The sequence below is a fragment of the Corvus brachyrhynchos genome, unplaced genomic scaffold (assembly GCF_000691975.1).
Source record: "Corvus brachyrhynchos isolate BGI_N302 unplaced genomic scaffold, ASM69197v1 scaffold191, whole genome shotgun sequence".
Lineage (NCBI taxonomy): Eukaryota > Metazoa > Chordata > Aves > Passeriformes > Corvidae > Corvus > Corvus brachyrhynchos.
In genome coordinates this window covers 3,298,278-3,306,706 of record NW_008236487.1, presented here as the reverse complement: position 1 = coordinate 3,306,706, position 8,429 = coordinate 3,298,278, and the positions used below count along the sequence as shown (strand labels likewise).

Sequence of the window (8,429 nt, the reverse complement as noted above, 5' to 3'; positions counted from 1 at the left end):
TCCTTCTGGAGAAGGCATTTTACTACATATTTGGGTGTACTGAAGCTGAGGGGAAAATGTGTCTTTGACAGTAGCTCTAGTGAATCATCAATATATACATATGTATAGAATGAGTGTAGGAGCTGTGCAGCAAGAGAGAATGAGAAAGGGTTCCTAAAAGAAAAGTGAGCATCTTCCCACTTTAAGAACAGCAGGATTTTTCTCCTTTTTGTGGAAGGTTGGCTTCCCACCCTGGCAGCTGCACCAAGACCATTTGGAACTGATCTCTTGATGCTTTTCACCCTATCCTAATTTCCACACAAGTGCCTATTTGCAAAAGGCAATGTTGGCCTCCAATGGTAGCATTAACTGTCTTTGTACAAGAAAAATTACTTCCTTGTGAAGCGGAGTAAAGGATTTTCATGGGATTACAGGTTGAAGCAAGTTGAAGAAATGTGCTTGACTGTATCCTAAGAAAAGATCAAAGCAAAGATCCCTGACATGCCACCTCCTCCCAGTCCATGTCATACTGCCCTGGCAAAACTCTCCCAGAGTATGCAGATTGTGATCTGGACTCCTACCTCAACAATGACCTGAATGATCTAGAAGAAGAGGTGAGAGAAGCCTTTTGAAGAGGAAGCTTCAGATGGAGGATGGAAGTCAAGTTCTGTCTTTTCCTTGAGTGGAGCTGACTGCTCCTCCTGGGCAAGACTGCAGGATTTGCCCCTTAACTTCATAATGTACTTAGTTAACTTTTCACAGAGTTAAGTCATTAACCTTGGTTTGGACGTGTAGGATTTGTCCATCCTTTTATCATTTTTTTCCAGCTGTTAACATGGCACTGCGTGATACACTCAGACGCTTCATTGCCTTCCCAGTTCAGAGCAGCCAAAGCAAAGAGCTGCTCAGGAGCATAAGGAAACCTCTTTAGCTGCCCTGCATAACCTTCTAAGCCAAGGGCAAATTCTAGCCCACATTCTTAGATTTTATATATGTTCACCAATACATTTCATTCTCATTTTCTTTAAAACTTTCATGAAGTTGCTTCAGTCATTCAATTCTGAAATTTCAGGTGCACCATCTCATTTTTAGCCTCTGAAAAGCCTCTCTGAAATTACGCCCCCTCTACTTTTGAAACCACTCTTATCACTCATTCTTGTCACTCAGTATTCCCTCTACTCTTCCCTTGACAAGGCAGATAAATTGATATACAATGCTACATAAGGGAGGTCAAGGGCACATTAGAGTGGCCTGATTTGCCTGAATGCAGTCTTTCTGCTACTGGCCTTCCACAAAAGGTGCTGTTAAACTCTGTGGACATTCCATTAATTCTGTGAGGAGCAGTGCAAGTTTCCTTCCTTCACTAAATTTTATTCAATAAACAAGCCACCTACAAAGTTGCATCATCTTCTACAATATGTTCAGAAACACCTAAAGTATAGCTATTTCTTAATGAGCTATACTGACTTGAATTCAAGTTTTTTGACTACTCTTCTTGCAGAAATAAATGTAGTTGATTTGTTTCTTCCACTGCAATAGACCCAATCCAAGTCCTATCGAGACCAACAGATTTTTTTTCCTAATTTTTGGGATATGGCTCACACTCAGCTTAAGTGGCACACAAGGATTTCACTCATTTTCATGCTTCTGAAAAGTAACCCCAGTCACAAGTAGTGGCACCTCCTTTAAAGCTGAATTTTCCTGTTGATAAAGAAGATTCTGAGTGGATGTTTAATGAGTAGGGCCTATCTGCAGCTCACCTCTCACAAGTACAGAAAGCAACAGCAATGGCATCTATTTTCTGAGAACTTTACAACAACTGGAGATAACTTATCAGAATAAACACTGATGGGCCAAAGTTTCCACCTAGTCAGTCCATGCCAGCCAGTAAATTTGGCACCTCTGATAAAGCAGTGAACTTAATTTTTCACTTCTGTACTTTTGTGCAACAGTTTTAATGAAGAATAGTGGGTGACTCCCTGTGCAAATTGCTTAGGGTATCAAAGTTCTTTGTGTAGCACTGGAAGAAAGGAAAATTGTATTGTATTGTATTGTGTTGTGTTGTATTGTAATGTCTTTCTACAGAATGAATGGTTAAACCAGAATTTCTACATTTCTTCAGAATGGGGGTTAAAATGTACTAGCCAGAGGTTTTCTTAATGTTTTGTCAGTTTGATTTACATATTGGGAATGTTGGAGGTTTAAGGCAGGTTGTAAACAAGTTTAATTTCTCTACTTTTTTGGTGGTGTCAATGCTCTAAGTGTAGCATGCTTTATTAAAATTAGTATGAGTACTGTTGCTTGATGTTTTAACCGGAGCAATACAGGTTCCAGTTTAGCTACATGCTTCAAACACATAAAATAAAAGTCAGACCTGTCACAACACCTAAAAATGGATATATATGCTTAACTGTGCAATTGCATTAATGTCAGTAATGTGTATATTGCACAAAAATTTAGACATGACCGTAACTCACTGCAACGTTCAGGCTTATTGGAGCAGGAATCATTTTTAAATTTTATTTTTTCTACTTGTTTAACAAACAATAAGAGATGGTGATGGGAAGATTCAAAAGTTGTACCTCTGAGGCCTGATAATGTATTGCACATCCTAGTGATGATTCCTGTTACATTTGTGTGAATACTTAAAAGAAATTGCGGAGGGATTTGGATAGAAGGACTTGAGGTATTTATGGAAGCTCCGTGTGTTGGTCTTACGGGGCCTGAGCAAGGTGAACTTTTCCCACAGCGCTTAACTTCTTCCTTGTAACCTGCAGGTGTTGTCTTATGCAACTCAGCTTTGCTGGTGCTTGTGATCATGTTGCAAGTTCTTTGATACTCGATGTTTTTCCTGAAATCCAAATCCTTCAGGCAGGCGAATCTCTGAGAATCTCTCTTGCTAATCCTTTGTGCTAGTAGGGGAGGAGGGAGTTAAAAAATGTGGCTGAGTATAGCCCTAAAGGTCAAACAACAACACACATAACACTGGGAAACATAACCCTCATTCAAAAAGGGAAAATCTATTATAAATATTTTCACTTACAGACTTTGCCTTTTCTAGACCTGATTTTTTTTATGCATTTGTTTACTTCCTGAATCAGTTCCTTTGGTTTCAGCTTGGGTCAGAGGTTTGGCAACTGTTTCCCCATATTTTTATTTTAATTAGACTATCCCTGATTTTTATATTGTCTATTAAAACAGTATTAAAAACCTGCAAAGTCTGCAAGGCCTACTTTTCTGGTCAGTACAGAGTGCCCTCACATCACATTGCTCTTAATGGAAATTAATTGTATCATGCCTATAGACCTTGGAGCAGTTTTGCAGATATTAGATTCTTAGACATCTGTGGTGTTTTATTATTGATTAAAGAATGAGAGGAAATCTCATGGTTTAAGACCTTGTACTGGGATTTATGAATTACTCCTTTTCCTGTGTGACCCTTGGACGGTCATTGAATCTGTCTTTCAGTTTCCCATCCGTGAAGCAGGGAATAATGATGATTTTCTGCTGCTGCTCTTTGTCCATCATGCCTACTTAAGTAGTGCACTCTTTGGAACAGGACTTGCTGCTGGGCAGTGCAGAGAAATTTCATTCTGAGTTAGGATCTGCAGCTGTAATACAAATAATTAATATCAGCATTAAACAGTCAAAGGTATTACATCCAAGATGCATTTGGCCTGAGGCCCACATAGTTCTTAAAATGATGGATTTTTAATTGATTATTTGGAATGAGGCCTTTTCTCAGACTAGCTAAATCGCTTAAGACCCACGCACACCAGCTATATTTAGAGGCGAGGAGGTGGCAGAGTAATTCTTAAAGTGCTCTGTTTCTAATAACCCAGGTGAGTGACAGTCTGTGAGTGCTGCCTCTTTTAAAGCAAACATGACTCACAGCCCCCAGGCTGCAAGCATGTGCAGGTTAGAAATTGTATTGAACTGTCCACATTCAAGAAGCAAGGAAATACAGCCAAATTCATAAACATTTAATTTAATAATTTCAGGTTCGTACAACAGGGTAGTCACACTAATGGCTTAGCATCTCCAACAGCAAAATGCAAAAAGACTGCGTAAAATTGGGGCCAGGTTAAGGTGAGTCTGGAGTAAACAAGGCAATATCTTCATCCCACAGCACATGTTGATACTTTCAGAAAGTATTCTGCAGAAATTACATCGTTATAAGAATATCTCCAGAGTCCAAATCAAAGGCAAAATGGGAACGGCCTTCTTGATGCACTAATGTTTAATTCTTGTTGAAATGGACATATGCACACACAATTGGCTGCTTCCCGGGCGTTTCTTGCCCCAAGCAATTACCAGCACCCATGAATGGTCTCTCTGTCCCACGTGGTGAAATGAAACTCTGCCATTAGAAACTGCCAGGAGGGTGCACAGGAGGAGTGAGCACCACCCCATGCCTTCTCACATCTCTGACCAAAGCTAAAATAAGCAGCAAAACAGGGCAAAATTGGTTTCCCAGTGGGAGAAGAGTATTCTGGCTTCTTGAAAGATGCTTTATGTCCCTTGTGCTCCTGGGGACAATGGACCCAGTTGATTCTTATTTTGTGCCCTAAGCTTGTCACTTACCTTGGAACCCAGCCACTGTTCCTTTTTCTGTGAGATTACCCAAGACAAGCTCTTCTCTGGGAAGCTGAGTATTGCCAGGAACTCTCACTGATGCAACAACTTTCTTTCATCACAAGCTGCAAAATTAAAAGCACACTTTGGTTTTAAATGCAATAACAACGCTCACCCAGGCTCTGGAATAGCTGCATCTTTGTTCCATTCTCATTAAAGAAGTTAATGGCTACATGAAAAATTAAGCTAGTTCTAACTACTTTTCTCCTAAAGGTAGTTTCACTAGAAATCAAACATGGTCCTTCTTCCCTCAACCATTGCCTCTTTTTTAACAGTTCCCATGTTCCATTCCCAAATATTTGCATCCAGTAAGCATGAAGACAGGTGGAATACACAATGCAGAGGTTTTGGTTCTGAGTTTCCACACGTCTTTGCTTCCTTTAGAGCAAACACAATATTGACTTTCTAGCTGCCTCCCAGTTCTGTTTCTGGGCATTGAACCCAGTGACAGGTGAGAGCAAGGCACGATATCTGCTTAACAGCCAGTGCACATCCGGCTCTGCGATGGCTAAGGACAATTCCCATGTCAGAAAATCAGGTAATCATTACTCAGTGGTTTTGCACCAGACTAGGAATATCTGCATTTTACAACATCTCCTTCATGTGGACCTGAGGGAACCTGACAGGTCTGAAGAATGAAGACCCAGTACCATGTAGCAAGAATCTGGTAATGAAAGAAGTTCAGTGTCCTCCCACCTACCCACAAACACACCTTCAACTCTGACCCACTTTGCTGGGTGGTGTCTCATGTACTCCTTTGCCTTTTTAAGATTTGTTTGTGTAAACTTAATAATAACTTTCATCATTGTAAAGAGGCTGCCAAGTTCTGAAGCTACCAGGGTGTACTAGATATAAGGTTCATCTGGTTCCTGGGGGTGTTGTACAAGCTGAGATCAGCCTAATAAAAGTACGGGAAGACTGAGAAGCAGTAACAACTGCAATGTGTAGTGCTTTGTGTAACATCTCTTAACTGGAAGTATTTCATGCAAGTTATTGCCAAAGATTCAGATTTTGCTCTACTTTCAGAAGTTCCTTTATTTCCACAACACTACAGTTAACTATTTAGTTGGGGGCAACCAAATTAACTACTCTTTGTCAGCTTAAGCTGCTCAGTTTAAAATAGTTGCCAAGTATCTGAAGCATAAAATTTAATAGCTTTCCTAACTTTTGTTCCTCAAAATTAATAATTCTATAGATAATTTTCATTGTCTGCATAAATATCCAGTCCCTTTTTGTACCTTGTCAAGTTCTTGGCTTCCAAGAGAAATTAATGTCAAAGTCCAATTATAAGCTGAGTAAAAAAGTATTGTTTTCTCAGGCTTGGACTTTATTCTTCCTAATGGCATTGAGCTGAATTTGTCTTCTGATTCTGTGTTATGAGACAGTGAGAAAATAAGCTCCCTATATCTTTGTTACTGATACACACTTTCAGGATTATCTGTTTTAGAAAGGACAGTCTTATTATCCTTATTTAATTAAGAGACAACAGTTTCAGGGATAGATGGAGTGATTAGCAGTTGAATCATAACTTATGTTTCAGGCTAATATTCTCAGTTCTTTCCTTCCTTAATATTTGCTTCTATCACAACCAACTTCCAAGAAAGGCTTTCCATCTGCTTCCTGTGCCCCCTCCCCCACTTTACCTTTTAGAGTTAACCCTTTCTCTTCCAAGCACACTGCTTCCAAAGTCCAGTGGAAACAGTGGAAGGTCCCTATTGATTGCAAAATGCCTGTAACCAGGTCATGGGGAAGCGATGTGTTAAAGGGATAGTTTTCTTGATTTTTTTCTCTTCTGACTCAGCCTGGGAAGATTTGGCACCATTTCCAGACTGCTTCAGTCTCTCTGAGAGAGGATTAGGATTTAGTTTTATTGGTTTATGTAGAAAAATTATAATACATAAGCTGACCTTTCCTCCTAAACCCAGGATTCTTTCGGTGTGTGTTTATTCCCTTTAAGTTTCTACTTAATGGGTTGTTGCCCTGAGTTGTAGATTCTGTTTATTACACGATCTAACTTGTTTCATTTGTCTGCCTCCATGATACAGGACTTCAATGTTGAAATCATATCCCCTATAAACCATTAGTCTAATCAGTCCAGCTCTTGAGGAAGCTGATAAATCAACAGTAATCTGAAGGTCAGGTTCCCTTCAAGGACCCTGTGTCAAAGGGCTTTGGCGTTCATGTCATTCTGTGTAATGAGCTCTGCCCTGGAAGGACAGAGAAAATACACCGTGATAGCTGATGAAGGTTTGAGATTCTTTCTCCTGAGCAGGATTATGATTTTCCTGCATTTCAGTAAAATACTTACAATGTAATTTAGTCAGTGTGTTGGTGGTGGTTAGATGTGGATGCTTGACCACTAAAAACTGAACTGGCAAGCTACATGCTCCTTTCTGCTTAAAGTCACTTAAGAGAAGAGGAAGTGATTATCTAGAGTGAGCTGTCAACCTTTATGCCAGCTTTCCTCCTGATATGATTTATAAAACAGCTAAGATAACCTCTGGGGGGGAGCTTTGCAATGGAAATAGCAAGTGATTTTTATTCTAATGAACATAACACTGTCACAAGTTTAAAGTTCAAATCTGAGGTACGAAGGTTTGGGGGAAAAAAAGAGCCCGTAAAATATGAATGTGACAGCATATGTGTTCCTTTCCTGCACAGTGTATGAAACATGAGAAATAGGCAAATTTTACTTTTCTAATGAGGTTTAAAATATTTTCCAGTCTTTATCAGGCAGAAGGTGCTCAATACCAGTTGTTTTTTGGTGGCTGGATTTTTTTTCCTTCACAAACTCCCCGATTAAGATGAGGCATTTTTCTCAAAGCAAGTTGTGCTGTGCCCTTTGGTTCTTCAGCACTGCAAAATGTCCTGTCACAATTGGCACTCAGTAAATAACCCTTGGCCAACTGTGGCCAACAGGCAGAAAGCTGAATGCACTACAGGAATTTAAACTGCTGGAGGAGGCTTATCCTGACCAGCATTTAAAAACACCAAATGACGATTTATTGCAGAACTTATTTCTTCTTATTCTGTTAAAAGGAGAAAAATAATAATAATAAAAAAAAATAAAGCATCAATTTGACAGCTTTCACTGATATCTAGCTTACTTCAGAACTTCTTTAAAAATACAATCAAACTCTTTTCTAGTAACTGTTACATGCAAAACAAAACCAGCAATAACTAATTAGAAAGTTTATACATCAATGGCAGGTTAACCTGCCCCTGAACTTACCCAGCATATTTCTTATGATGAGAGCTGTATGAATGCAATTTAGGCAGTGAACCATAATGTCTGCAGGCTTGCTGAGGCTGATAGCTTTTCACTTTCTAGTCAGTACCTTTCTGTCTCAAGGCTAGAGTTGCACTACATCCTTGCTATCTGCTGAAGTAGAAAGAATCAGCTGAGTAAAAATGGAAAGTGAACTAAAACTTTAACAAAGCTCTAAAACCACTTAAATTCTGTTTATTAGCCTTACTTCCTGAAGACATATCTCACCTTGAAACCTTGTATTAGTAGGAAGCTCCCTTGTTGTACCAGTGGGGCACACTGGAAATGAGGTGGTGGTGCTCCATGGGATTCAAAACTTCCATGTTGGTCTTTTCCTCCGTGGCCCAGCCATCCCCAGCCAGGTGGGGAAGGGGACAGCAGGCACGTGGCAAACGCCTGCTGAGTGGAAATTTTCAGTGGGACATCAATGGCATGATTATGACCTGGAAGAAGCAATATTGAATGCATCACTAATCAAAACAAATTCCTTCTGCTGATTTGGTAAAGCTGGTATGAGTTGTACAGGAATGTTGGCAGCCAGCAGGAA

At 39.7% G+C, this 8,429-nt stretch overlaps 1 long non-coding RNA gene across 1 annotated transcript in view; it reads right to left on the bottom strand.

Moving 5' to 3' along the window:
* Nucleotides 1-78: 78 nt before the first annotated feature.
* The window catches only part of LOC108444693, a 19,692-nt gene continuing 11,341 nt past the window's right edge, over nucleotides 79-8,429 (bottom strand). Inside the window, exons 2-5 of the long non-coding RNA XR_001859328.1 lie at nucleotides 8,111-8,325; nucleotides 7,847-7,993; nucleotides 4,564-4,679; nucleotides 79-3,590 (exon numbers count right to left, since the gene is read on the bottom strand). This is a non-coding gene — a long non-coding RNA (uncharacterized LOC108444693). The remainder of the gene's footprint in view (nucleotides 3,591-4,563; nucleotides 4,680-7,846; nucleotides 7,994-8,110; nucleotides 8,326-8,429) is intronic.